This window comes from Lithobates pipiens, unplaced genomic scaffold (genome assembly GCF_037356315.1).
Source record: "Lithobates pipiens isolate NorthernLeopardFrog02 unplaced genomic scaffold, aLitPip1_a1.2 Scaffold_25, whole genome shotgun sequence".
NCBI lineage: Eukaryota > Metazoa > Chordata > Amphibia > Anura > Ranidae > Lithobates > Lithobates pipiens.
This window is the reverse complement of record NW_027507787.1, coordinates 120055799-120071999: the sequence shown is the minus strand read 5'-3', so window position 1 is coordinate 120071999 and position 16201 is coordinate 120055799.

Genomic DNA, 16201 nt, shown 5'->3' with positions numbered 1-16201 from the left:
AAATCTCCGCACCAAATCGGCGGGATCCACGTGGCACCCACCCTTGTGGTGGCTGTCCACGCTGTCCCTGGATATGGGAGGGAACAACATATAATCTCCCAAGTGGAGAAATTTTTATTCCATCATTCTATGCCAGCTGCGACACGAAAGGCGTTGTCTACCTAATGGTTTGTGCCTGCGGGGTATTTTACGTAGGTAAAACCATTAGAGAGCTCCGCCAACGTATTGGTGACCATCTTTACTATTCTTCGGGCGGCAAACTGACGGCAGTCGGCCGCCATATAGGTATTCACCACCGGTACCAGCCACAAGTAGTTAAATTTTTTGTCCTCGAGGTAGTTTATGAGGACACCCGCGGTGGCGACTGGGATAGGGAAATTTTAAAACGAGAAACCCTATGGATAGAACGTTTAGATGCCCTGGTCCCACCTGGCTTGAACGAAACAAAAACATACAAATATTTCCTTAAGTGAAACAGCCTCTTGTGTGTTTTATTATATATATGTCCTTTACGGCAAACATGAACCAATTTCTCTCCCCCTTTTTCCTCCCTTCTTCATCCCTCTGTCCCCATGCTATCTGGTACCGTGTGAGCCCAATTTCTCGGTTTTTTTGATGCCACTGCGATTTTTAGGTACTAGCAAACAGTATATTCTGTGGACAGTAGTCCGTCTCTGACTTAGTACCCTAACTTATTTTTATTTGTTTCTTGTTTTGCTTTTTCTTCTAGATAAGCGCCACGTATGGTGAGAACTATAGATTAAAATATCTGTGAATAAATGTTGCCAAATTAAATGATTTAATATTTTATTTATTCTTGTTTACCCTTTTGCATGTATTGATGTTTGTAAAGTTAAGCGAAGTGTGAGACACTACACAGGCTTTTTGTTACCAGGCACTCTGACATCGCCATGGTGCTTAGATTGGAGTATGGGAGGAGACTCCCAGGGGCGGGCACGCGCCTCTCCGGCGGCCCTGTAAGCCTCTCATTTGTGGGCGGCATCAGGTCCGCTGTAGCAATGAGTCACCATGGGTTTCCATGGTGACTCAAGCTGATGTGCGTCGCGACGTTCTCGCGCATGCGCAGTAGGAGCGGCGGACCCGACGACGTCATAGCTCGGCGTCTGCGTCGGGCTTTTGACGTCGTCGGGCCGGAGGTTAAAGGTGCGCCAATATGGCGCATATTCACAGCAGCGGAACGGAGGACGAAGGACCTCCAGGCTAAGAGCGGTCGTGTTTGTATGTGGGGGGGATTCCGCCTACCGGTAAGTGCTTCCCTTCCCAAACGTCCCCTATGCTGGCTACCCAATATATATATATATTTTTCTGATCTATATCTATGCATATCTTTACTAGGTTAACTTTGCACATATAAATACCTATTGTGCATCTGGCAGAGATTTGGACCCCTCGCTGTACTCTCTATGGGCGCACTCCCTACTGTGCACCAGACCCATTACCACACCGTCCTGGGCATGTCTAATATCCTTATCTGGACCCCAGCGTTGATGAGTTGATGCATTTTTCCATGCTGCATTATTTAAAAAGCATCTGGTTATATCGGTATGTTTATGTTATACCCATAGTGAGATATAAATGATATGCTTCTTAATTAGATATATTTACCACTCAGATTCTCTGATTATTGTTTTATAGCTGACTCTGAAACCTCCCGTGTCCGCCCCAAAGGGTGGTTAAAGCCTGGCTGGTTAGGACCACCCGAACTCCAAATGCTTTGTGACTTGATGCCTTTGTGGTGGTGAGCTGCACACTTCGTTTTCTACCCTCCCTTTTGTTTAGGGTCTTGTAAAATAATACATCAAATATGTTGAACTATGCTAATTCTGTTAAATAAACTGTTATAAACTTCGATTTCAGACAAACAAGGTCTCCTGAAGAAGCGACAGTAAAGTCGCGAAACTAGTAGAAACCAAAGACCGAATTGGACACCCAATATCGTTAGAATATCTCTTTTTGTCTATGTTATAGCTACATTGTGCAACCATTGAAATTTTATGTCTACACAATTTTTCTCTTTATTTTCTAAAAAAAACTTTTTATATATAATAATAAACATTTGTATTTTTTATAATATTGGTATCAAGACAGTCCGTTACTTGTCTGCTGTAATGTCGCAGTCCCAATAAAGACTGCAGATAGCTGCCATTACTAAATGTGACAGAACAAACTGTCACTGTGTGTTTTGGAAGGGGCTGTGGGCTCGCCTCCTACCCACAGACTATGGCCCAGCAAAGAACATGATATTTAGAGGGCTACTTGCCATCTCCCACCACTTGAAGAAGATGGCACCTCCAGACATTTGTGTCCAGACACCAACAATGGATCGCCAGTCATTGGAACCGGGTGAATGCGGTATCTGTGGGTGGGCTTGTGGAGTCTTTCCTGGCTACCTAAGATAATGAGATAATGTAATGTAATGTTGCATCCCTTCTCTCTCTCTCCCCCCCGCCCCCGTTGTTGTTGTGTTAATTGTGTTGGGTCATGGCATGTAGACAAAAGGTCTGGTCTGGATACACATCCCAGCAGGGGATGTGTAAGGAGGGACTGCCTGCTTGTCATAATCCCTTCATGTGCTTCAACTGTAGTTGTTTGAATATACAAGTATTGAGTTTCCAGTGGTTCTTCCTTGTCCCCTACCCCACCCCCCCCCCATCACCAGGCTAAGGGGAGTGTCCCTAGCCATGTTAAAAGTGTATGTTTGGCACTTAATAAACAGTTTATGTTCTGGATGTTTAACCCTCAATACCTGTGTGGCTTGCCTCGTGATTGAGGGGTTAAAGGCTGGTTATGGCGAATCTGCAGGCTGCGGGTGCGTTTGGAGGACAGGAGGCACAGGTCTGGCGGAGATGCTCAGAAGGAGTATCTGAGATCCGTCACAGTGGTGGCAGCAGTGAGACGTCTCCTGCAGTCCAGGACATCCAAATCACCACCGGTATTCAGGATCCGGGCAGCCGCCGAGGAGCGATACAGGGACCAGCCAACATGAGAGCAGAGTTCGGGAGGAGGCTGCAAGGCATGTGGAAGCAACATCGGGGATCAGCGACAGAGCACATCATGCTCGGCTGGGAGGATGTGATCCGCTGGCAACTCTGGCGCTAAGCCACGAGCGGCACCATCAGGGGAAGATCCTTCCCTCCTCCACAGAGATGTACTGGATGCAGTACCGTGCACGAGAGGTGTTCCTGAAGGAACAACCATGAGATGAGTGGAAGACGGTTCAGGAGGAGGTGAGGCTGGATGCCAGCTATAGAGCCCTCCGGTGGTTCGCGGCTCAACTGTGGCCAGGTACAGCAGATGGCAGTCCAACAGAAGGCGTTGGCTACGGCGGCATGGGGCTGCTCCATCAAAAAATGTACGGAGACCCAGACTTTGGGAGCATCGAGGAGTGGCAGCTGGAAGACATTCTGGACTTCCGAGATGAGGTGCTGGACCTCCCAGAAGAGGCATGTGACCTGGAGGAATTGGAGTTCCTGGTTGAGCAGGAATGGGAGCTCGAGATTGCCTACAAGCGGCTGTTTGATGGTAATCAGCAGCCAGGCATGGCTCCCGTTGCCTGGGACTGCCCTGGAGAAATAGCGGACAGTCGCGAAGATGCGGAGCAAATGGGGCCAGGGGTGTCCCTATGTTTTCCCGTCCTAACCGCAATGGAAGAAGCGGCAATGATACAGAGGGCACTACGAGTGCTAGAATGTCAGAACGCATTGGTGGTTCCCCAGGCAGCGAGACAAGCTAATAGCATAAACGTCTTGGAAGGGGGAGTTGAGACTGGCACAGGAAGACTGGTAGATGGTGATCAGCAGCAAGTCCAGAGTATCGCATCCGATGCCCCAGCAGAAGCGCTGGCTACGAGGCAGAGCATCTCTGGCCTCTGCCCACCCTCAGAGTTAGATCCAGGGAGACCGAGGGATGACCTCAATGAGCTGTTTCCCCAGCAGCAGATATTCCCCCCGGGAGTGGAGAAAGCAATTCTCCCTCCCAAGCGCTTGGACCCTACCCCAGTGTTTATTCCATCAGCAGAAGCGCTGGCTACGGGGTAGAGTGCCGCTGGCTGCTGCCCAGCCCTCAGTATGCTTTTGGAATGTTTGGGAGACAGCCCCTGTCAGAAGTCGCCCCAGTGGCTTGTCACAGAACTGGGAGGGGAGAATACCCTTCTTCCTCTCCAGCGGCTGAACTCTACCATTGGAAAATGTCCTTCCAGCAGAAGCGCTGGCTACGGGGCAGAGTGCTGTTGGTCTCTGCCCAGCATCAGAAAAAGAGATGGAGAGTCCCGGAGATAGTCCCTGCAAGATACCTCCCCAGCAGCTGGTAAATACCCCAGGAGAAAATCAAGTATCCTCCCCAATGGCTTAGCACTACCACCCTAAGACTCCTACCAGCTGAAGTGCTGGCATCGGGGCAGATGATTATTCCCCTCCCCCAAATACCTGCAACCAGGCCCCGGACCATGGGAGTGCAGGTCCTGCTCTGAAGTGGCTGTTTTTATTGACGGGAGACAGTATGTGTGGTTTTGCTCCCCATCGCCAGAGTCATATTTTTCCTTTTCCTGTTTGCCTGGGGTGGGAATTTGTGACTAACGCAGGTCCAGACCAATTGAGGGTCAGAGACCTGGTTAGTCTGTTTTTAAAAGGGGAGAAATGTGACAGAACAAACTGTCACTGTGTGTTTTGGAAGGGGCTGTGGGCTCGCCTCCTACCCACAGACTATGGCCCAGCAAAGAACATGATATTTGGAGGGCTACTTGCCATCTCCCACCACTTGGAGAAGATGGCACCCCCAGACATTTTTGTCCAGACACCAACAATGGATCGCCAGTCATCGGAACCAGGTGAATGCGGTATCTGTGGCTGGGGTAATGTTGCATCCCTTCTCTCTCCCCCCCCCAATGTTGTTGTGTTAATTGTGTTGGGTCATGGCATGTAGACAAAAGGTCTGGTCTGGATACACATCCCAGCAGGGGATGTGTAAGGAGGGACTAAATGCTTGTCATAATCCCTTCATGTGCTCCAACTGTAGTTGTTTGAATATACAAGTGTTGAGTTTCCATTGTTTCTTCCTTGTCCCCTACCCCCCCCCCCCCCTATCACCAGGCTAAGGGGAGTGTCCCTAGCTATGTTAAAAGTGTATGTTTGGCACTTAATAAACAGTTTATGCTCTGGATGTTTAACCCTCAACACCTGTGTGGCTTGTCTCCTGATTGAGGGGTTAAAGGCTGGTTATGGCGAATCTGCAGGCTGCGGGTGCGTTTGGAGGACAGGAGGCACAGGTCTGGCGGAGATGCTCAGCAGGAGTATCTGAGATCCATCACACTAAATCTATCCCGTAGTTATAGATGCGATAACTTTTGCAAAAACAAATCAATATACACCTATTGTGATTTTTTTTTTACAAAAAATATGTAGAAGAATAGATATTGGCCTAAACTGATGAATACATTTGTTTTTTTATGTATTTTTTGGATATGTATTTTAGCAGAAAGTAAAAAAAAAATTATTTAAAAAAAATTGTTGGCTTTTTTGTTTTAGTGCAAAGAATAAAAAACGCAGAGGTGATCAAATACCACCAAAAGAAATCTCTTTTTGTGGATAAAAAAGAGGTAAATTTTGTTTAGGTACAGCGTTGCACACTCGCTCAATTATCAGTTAAAGCGACGCAGTGCTGTATCGCAAAAAATGGCCTGGTCATTAAGGGGGAAAATCCTTCTGGGGCTGAAGTGGTTAATGTGTTTTCCATCTTAACCAATCTTTTTTCACTTTTTGTATTTGCCCATTCTACCATTCGTGCTATTATTACCGCTTTATAGTATCTTTTTATATCTAGTGCTGCCAAACCTCCATGTTATTTTCCTCTACTTATTAATGCAAATTGTACTCTAGGCTTTTTTTCCTGGCATATATATTTTAAAGTCATTGTTTTTATTATTTTAAAAAACTCAGGGAGAGTATTATTGGTATCATTTGGAACGTATATAGTATTTTTGGGAGCATAACCATTTTTAACATGTTTATCCATCCCATCCAGGATAATGAGCTTATTGAAATTTCCTAATCTCTGTGTCTATCTCATTAAGTAGCAGGATATAATTAGCTTGGTATAATTTCCCCAGTGAAGTTGTCAATTTGATTCCAAAATATTTTAATCCCCCCCAAGTAAATGGAAATTCTCTCCGTAATGCAAGTTCTTCTTCCTTATCTAAACTTATGTTTAATATTTAATTTAATATTTTACTGGGTTCATCTTAAATCTTTTTAGTTCCTTTATTAAATTTCTATTTCCACACTATTTCGCAAGGTTGCTAAAAAAAAGTTCCCAATGATACATACAGGAGGCGTGAGAGTGGGCACCCTTGTCTTGTTCTATTTAACATCTCAAAGGGGGGCAACATATTTCTATTAACCTTTAACAACTCTGTTGGATGATTGTATAGGTTTTTGATCCGATGCATCATTTTTGGCCCTAACCCCTAATGTTGTATTGTATTCATCATGAATCCCCAGTCTACCCTGTGAAATGCCTTTGCTGCATCTATTGACAGTAGTATCTCTGGGGATTTCCTGCTTCTTTCCCTTCACAGCATTAATAATGTTTTTACACTATTATCTTTCCCCTTTCTACCTGGTATAAATCCTGTTTTATCTACATGTATCCATTCCGACATCAATTTCTTTATTATTGTTGCTTAAACTTTTGCATATAGCTTTGTGTCCACATTCCATAATGCTATAGGCCTATAATTAGAACAGATTGATGTGTTCTTTCCCTCCTAAGGTATTACAGCACTATGTGCTAGCAATGGTTCTCTTCTCATTTCTTCTTTTTCTCCTATTTTATATATATCAGTCACATATTTTTGTATTAGGTGCTCCTAATTTTTTTATAATATATAATTGTAAACCCATCAGGACCTTGGCTCTTCCCTAAAGATGTATTATTTATCACTGTTCTGATTTCTTCCGGTGATATTGATTCTTCCAAGACCTGCAGTCTATCTGATTACATTTTAGGTAATTTTGCATTCCTTAAATATTCTTGCTTTTTTTTTGTTTTTTGTTTTCTTATTTCTTCTGCCTCTCGTGTTTCTTTGTTCCTTACTGCAAATAGGGCACTTTGGAAGGCTAATTTGCAATTTATGTTTTATATAGCATCTCTCCTTTTATCATGTTTTATCTTTTCTATTTAATTTAATACTTTTTTCTTTTTTAGGGTTTTTGCAAGATGTTTCCCTGGTTTATTACTTATACCTATCTTTCGCCACTTTATTAAATACATTTCTTGTTTCCTGTTCCATTAGATATTTTAGTTGATCTCTTTATAATTAATTTCTATTGTATTTTAACATATAATCTCGTTTTATGTCTCTACTCCAGTTCATATATTTCTTTTATCATTTTTTTTCCATATTTCTTGTAGTTCACGTCGTGCACTGCTAAATGATATGTATAGCCTTTTGTACCCGGATGTTGGGCTCTCCAAACATCCACCAACTGATGTTTGTATAGTTTTTTCTTTACCAGTCTTAATTGTTTGTTTTCATTACGCAGTGCACGAGATGTACTGTCCAATCGATGGTCCATACAAAAGTTGAAATCTCTGGTGAGATTTTCCGTCTTAAACTCCATCAATTCACTCACCAATTTTTATCACATCTTTTGATCTATTTTGTAATGCCACAAATTGCTGTTTTGATAAATGCAGCCAATCTCACTTTATATATATATATATATATATATATATAAAATATAGACACACACAATAACATGTTTATTGGTTTTTAAACAGTTACAGTAATGTGTTACTGGTTGACAGTCAGATACAAGTAACTTAAGTAACATAACTAAAGGTAAGACATTGTAAAAGATATATCAATGACCATATCTAACAGCAATACTTAACTTTATACTAGGGTTTTGAAGTACATAAGGAAAAGGATTGTACAAAATTATACTAAATAAGGGAAGGGGATTACATTTACTTTTACATAATATAGAAGGGATTGTGGGTGACATAAAAAATGAAATGTTTGTATAGACAAAAATCAAGGATTTAAAATAAGTCGCTTGGTTGGGAGTTAAATTGGTTGTAAAACCTGTTACACCACTTTTACCTACAGGTAAGCCTTTAATAAGGCTTGCCTGTAGGTACCGTGAATATCTCCTAAACTTGCAAAGTTTAGGAGAAATTTACTGTATCCGCATGTGTCAACATCATTGGCCCATGCACACTGAAGAAACAGCCCACTTATGCCGTTTCTTCAGGAGCCGTGCCATGACTGGTGGCTCCCATGTGAATCATTGCGGCTCCGGCCAATAACAGCACCAGAGCCCACAAACAACTCCGGGAGATACGTCGCCAGTCTCATCAGTGTGTGAGGACCCCTGTAACAGCTTCGATCTAAGGTAAGCATTTCATAATGAGCTAGTATGAGCTAGTATGCATTATGCCTTTGTCTTGCAGGTTTTTTTCTTTTTTTGGGGGGGGAGGGGGGAGTTTACAGCCACTTTAAACAAAAGGATGGTCATTATAATATTTTTATATAATTTTTTTGAGTCGCCGGGTTATATATATATATATATATATATATATATTAGTGTGTGTATGTGTGCGTGTGTATGTGTGCGTGTGTATGTGTGCGTGTGTATGTGTGCGTGTGTATGTAGTGTATGTGTGTGTGTGTGTATGTATATATATATATATATATATATATATATATATAACATTTTTTAAGCTGTTTTTAGGTGTTTCAACAAAAATTGAAGTTCAATGTTGTCCTGGATAAAGGTGTAAGTCATTTAAAACATGGAAAAGCAAGCGAGTTCATGGTGGGATATTGTCACCCTTGATCAGTATATCAGAGAAAAAGATCACACTAATGCCGCGTACACATGATCAAACAAGCGGGTGGAAAAGTCTAGCAAACTGAAGTCCGCCAGACAATCCGCCCGTGTGTAGCCTCCGGCATACTTTTTTGACCCGAAAGTACAGCGGACTTAGAAAGTAGTTTTGCACTCCAATCTTCCCGCTGGACTCGCATTTCGGCAGACAATCCGGCCGTGTGTGCGCCAGTCCTCTCATTTTGAGCGGGTCTCCAGGTAGGCGGGGCCCGCGAAGGAGACGTCGCTGGCCCCGCCACCTGGTATGGACTTAAAGGGGAACCCCAACGGCAAAAAAAATCGGCGTGGGGGTCCCCCAGGTCCACATCAGACCCTTGTCCGAGCACGCTACCCGGCCGGCCAGGAAAGGGGGGAACGAGCGAGCGCCCCCCCTCCTGAGCCATACCAGGCAGTGTGCCCTCAACATGGGGGGTGCCTTGGGGAAGGGGGGCCACGCGGCCTCCCCACCCCAAAGCACCTTGTCCCGATGTTGATGAGGACAAGGGCCTCTTGCCTACAACCCTGGCCGTTGGTTGTCGGGGTCTGCGGGTGGGGGGCTTATCGGAATCTGGGAGCCCCTTTAATAAGGGGGCCCCCGGATACCGGCCCCCCACCCTATGTGAATGAGTATGGGGTACAATGTACCCCTACCCGTTCACCTGTAAAATAAAGTACAAAAAAACACAACACACAAGATAAAATAGTTTATTGCACAGCTCCGGGGGTCTTCCGTCTTCGGGGGTCTTCTCGCCGGACTCCTCCGCTATCTTCTTGTAGCTTTTTTACTAGCGGAGGAGCCTGGCTTTCTTCCTCGCCGCCGTCCTCTTCTTCCGACTTCGGGGGTCTTGTCCCCTTCTTCGGTCTTCTGTCGCCGCTGTCGCCGCCGCCGCCTTATGTTCTTCTCTTCTTCTTCAGATGTTGCCTCGTCGAGTCCTCCGCTCACAATGACGGGGACCGGGCACGTGGCGACTTATATAGGAACATCCCGGATAATGTCCCCGCCCATTATGGTGTCATAGTCCCAGAGGATGCTGGGACTGTGACATCATAATAGGCGGGGACATCATCCGCTGATGTCCCTATATAATTCGCTGCGTGCCCGGTCCCCGTCATTGTGAGCGGAGGACTCGACGAGGCAACATCTGAAGAAGAAGAAGAGAAGAACAGAAGGCGGAGACAGCGGCGACAGAAGACCGGCAGAAGAACCGAAGAGGGGGACAAGACCCCCGAAGTCGGAAGAAAAGGGCGGCGGCGAGAAAGAAAGCCGGGCTCCTTCGCTAGTAAAAGAGCTACAAGAAGATAGCGGAGGAGTCCGGCGATTTTAAAGGGGGCTCCCGGATTCCGATAAGCCCCTTGCCCGCAGACCTCGACAACCAACGGCCAGGGTTGTCGGGAAGAGGCCCTTGTCCTAATCAACATGGGGACAAGGTGCTTTGGGGTGGGGGGGCCGCGCGGCCCCCCTTCCCCAAGGCACCCCCAGGCACGCGGCCTGGTATGGCTCAGGAGGGGGGGCGCTCGCTCGTCCCCCCCTTTCCTGGCTGGCCGGGTAGTGTGCTCGGACAAGGGTCTGATGTGGACCTGGGGGGACCCCCACGCCGTTTTTTTTCGGCGTTGGGGTTCCCCTTTAAGTCTATACCAGGTGGCGGGGCCAGCAATGTCTCCTTCGCGGGCCCTGGCTACCTGGAGATGCGCTCGAAATGAGCGGACTTTCCTCCGCGTGTGTGGGCGAGTCCGTTCATTTCAAAAGTAGGGCGGATAGTACGGTGGACTCAGTCGCCGTATTAGTCCACTGAAAAAGTGCCGTGTGTGGGCAAGTAGCCCGTTCGGAAAGTCCGACGGACAGTCTGGCGGGAAGTCCGCCAGACTAAGTCCGTCGGATAGTCCGCTACGTGTGTACGCGGCATTAGAAGTCTTAGCCCCTGTACACACGGTCGGACATTCTGCCAACCAAATCCGTTGGATTTTGTCCGACGGATTGTGTCCGAAACTGTTGCATACACACGGTCGGACCAAGTTGTCGGATTTTGCGGTTGCCAAGAATGCGGTGACGTAAGCCGTGTACAGCGGGACTAGAAAAGGGAAGTTCAGCACCACGTCCGGAACCCTTTGGGCTCCTTCTGCTGATCTCGTGTTAGTAGAAGTTTGGGGAGAGACGATTTGCACTTTTCACATTAGTGATTCAGATCGCTACTGCTCTTCGGTTTCTGCTTGTCTTTGCGTATCTGATAATCAGTGCGTGCAGTCATTAAGTATTTGTTGATCATTGTGGACTATATCTTGGTATAGTACGCTTTGAAAGGCATTTTTTATTGTCTGCTTGCTTCTGCTATTCAGGTCGTTCTTTCAGGCCTTGCTGTTTATCGGTGCTTTCTGGTGTCCGTTCTGACGGGCCGACCGTTTTCAAACCATGTTTCGTCTATGTACTCGTCATAGAGTTTGTGCTGTGCAGGGGCTTCGTGTTGGGGTTCATACTTTGACACAAGCCCCGTCCATGAACAGGGAGGGGTGGCGTTTGGGAACCAAGAATTGGTTGCGCCAGCGTGACCAGTTCTCGCACATGCCTTTGCTCCATGAGATCCGCGAGAATAATCCTGAACATTTCAGGAATTATCTCCGGATGACACCGTCTGCTGGCTTTGCTGACCCCTTATATCACCAGGCAGGATACCTGCATGCGGCAAGCCATCACTCCGGAGCAGAGGCTCATCACCACGTTGCGCTACTTGGCGACAGGGAGAAGCCTTCAGGACCTCAAGTTCTCTACAGGCATCTCCCCCCAGGCTCTGGGGATCATTATTCCAGAGACCTGTTCTGCCATCATTCAGGTCCTGCAGAAGGACTATATGAAGGTAAGTTTTATCCTTAACCAGTTGCCGACCGCCGCACGCCGATGTACGTCGGCAGAATGGCACGGGCAGGCATAAGGGCTTACATGTACGTCCCTTGCCTCCCGCGGGTCGGGGGCCCGATCGGGCCCCCGCCCGGTGCCTGCGGCGGTCGGTTTTCGTCCGGGAGCGATCCGGGACGAGGGGGCGGCCATTCATTCATGGCCACCCCCTCGCGATCGCTCCCGACGAATAGAAATCCCCCGTGACATCACTTCCTCTCCTGTAATGTAAACACAGGAGAGGAAGTGATGTATTCTCTCCTTCGTGTCGGTATTTTTCGTTCCGACAGGGAGGAGAGCGGATCGGTGAGTTGCACCAACACTCTACACACACAGTAGAACATGCCAGGCACACTCACACCCCCCCTTTACCCCCCAATCACCCCCCCAATTACCCCTGCCCCCCAGTCACAGTGACACCAATGTCATTTTATTTATTTATTTTTTGCATTGGTGTCATTTGTGACTGTAATAACTGTTAGGGCAGTTAGAGTTAGCCCCCTTTAGTTCTAATGTACCCCCCTAACCCCCCCAATAAAGGTTTAACCCCGTGATCACCCCCCGTCGCCAGTGTCACTAAGGCTGGGTTCACATTGCAGCGGTTTATGAGAACGAATGTGATTCGCACCGCACTGCAGTGCAAATCACATCCGATCTCTGTGCGATTCGAGTTCAGCCATTCGCCGCACCCGCCGCACCCGCCGCACCCGCCGCAAATTCGCACGGGACCCTTTTTTTGGCCCGCAGCAGAATCGGATCGCATGGGTGTTCACACCATGCGATCCGAGTTTGCAGATCGCACTGCGATATGCGAACTGATCTGGGGGTGTCAGTAACATTTCACTGACACTCCCAGCAGTTCGCATAGGGCAGTGTGAACTGCCGCCGGGAGGCATGCGATGCGGGAACCCGCCGCGGATTCGCGGCGTTTCCGCATCGCTCCAGTGTGAACCCAGCCTAATAAGCGATCATTTTTCTGATCGCCGTATTAGTGTCACAGGTGACGCTAGTTAGGCAGGTAGGTATTTAGGTTCGCCGCAGCTTTTTATAGCGCCAGGGACCCCCATATAATACCACATAAAGCCCCCTGATTGCCCCCTAGTTAACCCTTTCACCAGTGATCACCATATAACTGTTACAGGTGACGCTGGTTGGTTAGTTATTTTTTTATAGTTTCAGGGCACCCGCCATTTATTACCTAGTCTCACTAGTGTACCCCTAAATTTAGGGGTGTATACTTTCCAAAATGGGGTCATTTGGGGGGGGGGTTTGTGCCATCTTGGCATTTTATGGCCTTCAAAACTGTAACGCCCTTAGAAAGCCTGAAGGCGGTGCTTGGTTTTCGGGGCCCCGTACGCGGCTAGGCTCCCAAAAAGTCCCACATATGTGGTATCCCCGTACTCAGGAGAAGCAGCAGAATTTATTTTGGGGTGTCATTTCACATATGCCCATGGCATGCGTGAGCAATATATCATTTAGTGACAACTTTGTGAAAAAAAAGAAAAAAAAAAAAGTTTGTAAATTTCCCGCAACTTGTGGCAAAATATAAAATATTCCATGGACTCAACATGCCTCTCAGCAAATAGCTTGGGGTGTCTACTTTCTAAAATGGGGTCATTTGTGGGGGTTTTGTGCCATCTTGGCATTTTATGGCCTTCAAAACTGTAATAGGTAGTGAGAAGTGAACTCAAAAATTTACGCCCTTAGAAAGCCTGAAGGCGGTGCTTGGTTTTCGGGGCCCCGTACGCGGCTAGGCTCCCAAAAAGTCCCACATATGTGGTATCCCCGTACTCAGGAGAAGCAGCAGAATTTATTTTGGGGTGTCATTTCACATATGCCCATGGCATGCATGAGCAACATATCATTTAGTGACAACTTTGTGAAAAAAAAAAAAAAAAAAGTTTGTAATTTTCCCGCAACTTGTGGCAAAATATAAAATATTCCATGAACTCAACATGCCTCTCAGCAAATAGCTTGGGGTATCTACTTTCTAAAATGGGGTCATTTGTGGGGGTTTTGTGCCATCTTGGCATTTTATGGCCTTCAAAACTGTAATAGGTAGTGAGAAGTGAACTCAAAAATTTACGCCCTTAGAAAGCCTGAAGGCGGTGCTTGGTTTTCGGGGCCCCGTACGCGGCTAGGCTCCCAAAAAGTCCCAAATATGTGGTATCCCCGTACTCAGGAGAAGCAGCAGAATTTATTTTGGGGTGTCATTTCACATACGCCCATAGCATGTGTGAGCAATATATCATTTAGTGACAACTTTGTGTAAAAAAAAAAAAAATTTTTTTTTTTGTCATTATTCAATCGCTTGAGGCAAAAAAATAAAATATTCAATGGGCTCAACATGCCTCTTATCAATTTCCTTAGGGGGTCTACTTTCCAAAATGGGGTCATTTGGGGGGGTTTTGTACTGCCCTGCCATTTTAGCACCTCAAGAAATGAGATAGGCAGTCGTAAACTAAAAGCTGCGTAAATTCCAGAAAACGTACCTTAGTTTGTAGATGTGACAACTTTTGCGCAAACCAATAAATATACAATTATTGACTTTTTTTTTACCAAAGACATGTGGCTGAATACATTTTGGCCTAAATGTATGACTAAAATTGAGTTTATTGGATTTTTCTAATAACAAAAAGTAGAAAATATCATTTTTTTTCAAAATTTGCGGTCTTTTTACGTTTATATCGCAAAAAATAAAAATCGCAGAGGCAATCAAATACCATCAAAAGAAAGCTCTATTTGTGGGAAGAAAAGGACGCAAATTTTGTTTGGGTACAACATTGCATGACCGTTAAAGCAGCGCAGTGCCAAAGTGTAAAAAGACCTCTGGTCATTTACCAGCAAAATGGTCCGGTCTGAAAGTGGTTAAACATCACATTCTATGTATTTCATGATTGCTAATGACTTGCATTTCTTTCCTCATTCCCTAATGGCCATCATTGCAATATGCTCTAATTCATATGCTCTGCCCCTTTGTCCTCATGCATATTTGCCTCACTAACTTCCCCACCATGCTCTTCTTGGCCCATAAAACTATAGTCTAGTCACTTACCAATATTTTTTGTCAGCTCCATAGTATTGCTTTTGCCTAAACACCCCCTAAAATGTCTACAAATGTGATGTGTGTGCTTCAATTCATGCAGAGTGCCATTTTTAATTTTTTGGGGGTTGTGCCAAGCTCATTAGTAACCCCCTCTCCCCAACTGCTAGATAAGTTGATAGCAATCCTCTATCTGATGACTTGACTAAACCCAATGCACACTATACCTACCTTTTTCATGATCACATTTATGGACGAGTTCACCTAAGCATGTAGTGCAAGGGCCTGCCTCAATACTTTCAAATGCTATTTTTTTTTTTAACAGATTAATTTTCTTGATATGTAATAGCAGAATGTCAAAATGTGCTTCCATTTTGTTTTCATTTTGGTATTATGACACTTCTTACCTGTCCGGTGGGCTGCCAATAGTGTAACTAAGGAGGGGCTTCCCAAAGCATCACACATTATTTAGGCATTTAGCTCTCAATCAAGTGGAGAGGGTTACCTGTCCTAAACATCCCCCCTAATTTTTTAGCAAGGGCCCATCAGATGGGGGGGGGGGGGGGCGGGGACGGGGGGGGGGGTGATGACTCTCATAAGTGGACCTTATACTTTAGGCTTTAAATACTCAGTTCCCAAAATGTTATACTAATTTTGACCAAAAATGTGGGTGTCTAATCTGCTTGCAATGTTGATTTGTCAAATTACTAATTTTTGTTCTTGTTTCACTACACAGTGTCCTTCAACACCACAGGAATGGCAGACTGTGGCCTCCCACTTTGCCAGTTCTTTTCAAGTTGTGCCTTTTTCACCAACAGTGCAAACCCAAGTTCAGAGCGAGATGAGGGGACACTTCTTCAGATAATGTTGTGTGTCTGGTACGCACACACCTTGTTTTTGTAACTAATGTATGTAGTGCATTCCTGACCAAAATCCTGCTCATTTTCTGCACCATGGCAGGAAAATGGCATGATTGTCCAAATTTACACCTCACTGTGGGTGCTTTTTACTAAAGGCACATCCACTATGCACTACAAGTGCACTGCAAAAGTACACCTGAAACTGCACTTGGAGTGCAAAGTGGAGTTTCCTTTAGTAAATCACACTCCTTCTCAGCACAAACTAAAATTTGACTACAAATAAATTTTTTGCGCAATGAAAAAGGAAGCCACACATTGTTGATAATTAAACTTTTTAATACCAGCACATTCACATGTGCGTTTCGAAAAGGTTTTTACAACAAACCAAGAAATTGTGTGTATCCAAAACAGAGTTTAATCAGAATTTTGTTTACTTGTTTTTTTTGTGTAAACAGGCATGTATCAAACCGTAAAATACAGAACACAGGAACTTACAAAGTTCAACTTTGAAAAGTGAAGACAA